Below are 4855 nucleotides of genomic sequence, written 5' to 3'. Positions count from 1 at the left end.
GCTATGATACATTGGTATATAGTTTTTATATATATATATATAGGTTTGCTGAAAGAGCATTATTTTCTTGTCATGTTACAAGAAACTTGGATTACCCTCATTATCATGACTTGCAGCCATTTAAATCAAAGCAAATAGAAAAGCTGTTACTGTCATAAAGAGGAAAAATATCATGTCGTCCCGTGTGTGTGTGTGTGTGACTACAGAGAGCGAGTAACATATATAGCTCAATCACTAACACACCTTTTATAATGTAAAAATTCATATTCCATAAAAAAAGGCATAATAATAATGTTGAGTAGTCTCCTCAGTCAAAGTGAAAGTTCTCAGGTCATTTCCCGAAGAAGATTGATATATGTATATAGATTCCAAAAAAATGTAACTGTGATAATATAATTGTAACATGCATATTAAAGGAATTAAAGAAAGAGAACTAGCTAGGTTTTTTAATGTACTTCTTCTATAGCTACACATTGCTAATTTTCTTTTACTATTTTTTTTTTGGTTGGAAATGATCTATATTGATATTATTCTCTGAAAAATAGGCATAATGCACGTGTGTCCATGCACATTGAACTGTCAAAGAAGGTAAAATCCAAAGGAAACGACGAAAAAAACACACAAAAGAAAAGGGAATAATCGTCCATCATGACAACTTGAACATGTCTCATATTGGCTGTATTTCTTCCCTTCTTTAATTTAGATTTTAATATAACATCATCAAAGATCAAATAAACTATATAACAATAGTTAATTTCTTGTTCTTGATTCAATTCTTATTATTTATTATATATGTACAATATTATTGTTTTCATTCAATCACATAGGTATCGCAAAAGTTAGAGAATTAACTATTACTTTATATATATTTAAGGATTGTTAATTTGTTGTCAATTTTCAGACGGTATTTATATATAGATATTTTACTTTATAGCTTTTCGTCAGCATCTTTTACGTACTGTTTCTTTTTCTTTACATAAAAATTTAACATAATATAGATGGAAATGTTTAACCAGTGGATATCTCATATCTATGGAATATGGCCCCCCACCAATATACACATGGATCATACATTTTTTGGGGCTGGGGGAATTGAAGGGACATTATTTTTATAGAGGAGGGTATGAATGAAGACAAAAGTCTTCCCCATCAAACACACTCCACAAAAGGGAAAACATAGTATGGGAGAGCAAGTTTGCTTTCCAACAACGCTATGGATTTTTAAGCATTTATATGTATATTTGCTTACAATTATCTTACTATTTGATATATTTAAATAGATGCTAGCTCGAAATTGTTATCTTTCTTTTTTCCTCACAACCGGAATATTTACGATTGAGTGATTGACCATGGTGATTAATTTTTGTTGGCTTGTATCTAGATACTAAAAATTGGTGGGGTATTGTTGGTGCGAACTAAACTTGGATCAAAGCGTGGTGCTCGATTTAGCTGGGATCAAAGAGCATATGGTGGCTGTTGAAAAGAGTATGGAACAAAGTATACTTTTGACTTAAGCGTGTTATGCTGATTGCTGAGTGTGGGAAAGTCGAAAGTATAAAACAATTGAAAGAAAGAACGGCTTTGAGCTTATATTGTGGCCCTAAAAGTTGTTTCGACTCAGTGCCATAGATAAGGAGGATGGGGTTTTCTAAACAAACCCATAAGGTGCAGTTAGAATTAAGGAGGCGGTCATGAAAGATATTTTGACTTTGATACAAGTAAGGTGTGGTCGAAATATGTAAGTAAAGGACACTTAGCAAATTTTTGAGAGATGAATGGAGCATGTGCAGTCAATAAATAAAAGCAATGAGTTGTAATTAAAACATAATTCAAATACTCATTCTTATCTAAATTAGTAACCGTCATAAATATTTAAAGAATTAGACTAAATAGTGTTACCTACAAATAGAGAAAAGAAAAGCTCAAAAGAGGACTTCCGTTCTACAACTGACTTAAACATTGAAATTCTAGAGAAATTTTTAGTCATACTGATGGAATAAAAGGCAATAGAGTGCAATTACATATGAGTTTGAGAGTTATTTTACTTTGTTGTCGATTTCATTCCAAGTTTGCATTCAAGTTTTTTTAAGTTTCTATTCATTTGTTCATTTATTTCTCTAATATTTATCTGCTTTTCAATTCCATTCTTTTTTTTGTAGTTCGTGTCACTCAATTCGACTCAGGTAAATGTCGATTCTTTGAAGGTCGACATAAGGATTGTGTCAATTTAAATAATTAGGTGAAAGTAAACTAATAAGAAAAGTAATTTGGTTTTTGGAATGAGTTTTTTAACATTGAAATAAATCTCGACAGGAGTTTGTATTAAGCTGAAAATTAAGTCGAAGGGTCAGTCGAAAGTGTAGACTTGAGCAAGAAGAGTCGAAGTCAAAGATTGCCAACATTTGTTGGTGCTAGATAGTTTTCTGGATTTAGATGAGTTTCGACTACAGATTATATTGATCTGAAGAGTCGGAGCTAGTAATAGATGCAGATACGAGCAAGTCGAAGTCGAAAAAAGATGGTATAAGAGCGTCAGAGCTAGCGTCGAAGTCGAAGATTTAAGCATGATCAGAGTCGAAGTCAAAATTGAAGATTTTAGCACATAAAAATAAGTTGAAAAGTAGTTACTGTTTTTCCTTAAACATTAAGACTTTTACTTGACTCTCAAGTTGAGTTGACTTTTACTTGATCTTCAAGTTGAAATGGAGAACATGGGGCGAAAATTAAGGAACAAGCTGCAGAATGAATGTGGAAAGAACAACTGCCAAATCCTTCCTCTATAAATAGGAAGATTGAAGTCAAAATAAGCATCCATTTTAACCTACTCCAAAGCCACATTAAAACTCTGCAGAAATTCCCAATCACACTAACGCCCAAAAAAATAGAATGCTTGTGCATGTGAGTGTTGAATGACATCACTATTTTCTTTCAAGTTCTTTATTTTTCTTTATTTCCTTTTCATTTTCCTATTTTTCTTTAAGTTTTATTTTCTTTTATTATTTCCCTTTCAGTTATTTCATCATTCCTTTCGTTATTTCCATTCTTTTAAAGTTTATTGTATCTTTTATTATATTTATTTTCATTATTTTTCCGTTATTTTTTTTATTATTATTTCATCTTTATTTTCATCTTCTGTATAAATTCTTTGATGACCACTTTACAATTCACTCTACAATACTATTTTACAATACATCGATTCAATCGAGGTACTAGATAAGTAAATCTCGAGTTGAGCTCATCCTTTGAGACAGGAATCGTATTTACTCCTCGAATGAGATTGTGATACAAGCTCGTTTTGACACTATCTTTTGAAGTCGACAAAAAATGAGTGAAACAAATTGGCACGCTCAGTGGGACCCTGGGTAAATTTAAGTGTCGTGTAACTTTGCATGCAATTGCGAAGTAGTAAGATTGTGAGTTTGTCTGATCATGTCTATACTTCGACTAATGGCTCAAACTCTGAAGGAAAAGGCAAAGCCAGTATGAGAAATTTAGGAGTCGAAGCTACCCCGATAGTAGTCAATGGTAGTCGACGTGGTACTCCAGTTGTGATTACAGAAGGACAACCTTCGACAAGGCCCCAATATGAATTGCCATATAATTATCACCTTTTGAGAAGGTGACAATGAATTCTGGGAGTGGTAACGTGAGGACTAATCTACTGTACAATCCCATATCTCCTTCTGGATACCCCCATATGGGGATGGTATAACCCTAATGTTTTCAACTATAATGCTTATCAACATCTTATGAATAATCTCCCATACTTGGGGTCGATATCCGTGCAGTCGACACACATGCAGTTGATACCTATGCAGCAACATCAACCTACAGTGTCAGGACAAAATACCATTCTAAATGTAATTTCAATACCTAGACAAGTGTCGACTGAACCAAGAGGGTCGACGATTATGATTAGGGGAGAATCTATCTTCCCTGAGACATCAAGACACATTCCTGCAAGTATAAATCCCTCAAACACAGTTGAATCATTAGCTGTGTTTCGACAGCAAATAGAGGATAGTCATCATGACTTAGTCAGTATGATGACTCAGCAGATGGCTATAGTCTTGAACCCTATTCTAAAAAATGATACTACTAGGATAGAGTAGGTAGCTCGATATGTCAATGATATTACATGAATTATCAATCGACCCTATAATATCCATCTAGGTGCCAATGTAAACAATCATCTAGTAATATTGAATAGAGGGAAAGATCCTAATAGGGTATTGCCTGAAGCTAGAGCTAACAATACTACCCAGGCTTATGGGCAAAATATTACTCAAGTTGTCAAACAAATATTGAATCGAGCTGGCCTCAATATAGGAATAACTAATCAACCCTATTTTATTTCTTCTTTCCCTGACTAAGTCTTGCAAGCTGAATTGCCAAGGGGCATAAAAGCACCAAAATCTCTCACTAAATTTTCAAGAGAAAGTGGATAGTCGATAGTCGAGCATATTGCTCGTTATACGGTCGAAATAGGGGAGTTAGCAAACAATGAATATTTGAAAATGAAATACTTCCAGTCCTCCTTGATAAAGAATATTTTTACTTGATTTTCAAATTTGCAACCCAACTCGATACATAGTTGGGTACAATTAGAAAGAGACTTTCATGATCAATTCTTTAGAGGAGAAATGAATATGTCTTTGACTTATCTGTTCACAATCAAGAGATAAAATTCTGAGTTAATCGACGACTATTTAATATGTTTCAAGAATATGAGGAACACATGTTTTACTCCTATTCTGGAATCGGAAGTAGTCAAAATGGCTATCAATAGTCTTGACTTTTCTATTTGAAAGAAGCTGGTGAATCAGTAGTTTCTCGACTTAGCTTAATTAGATGA

The sequence above is a fragment of the Arachis duranensis genome, chromosome 7 (assembly GCF_000817695.3).
Source record: "Arachis duranensis cultivar V14167 chromosome 7, aradu.V14167.gnm2.J7QH, whole genome shotgun sequence".
Taxonomy (NCBI): domain Eukaryota; kingdom Viridiplantae; phylum Streptophyta; class Magnoliopsida; order Fabales; family Fabaceae; genus Arachis; species Arachis duranensis.
The sequence above is the reverse complement of the archived record's forward strand: the minus strand, read 5'-3'. Positions refer to the sequence as shown.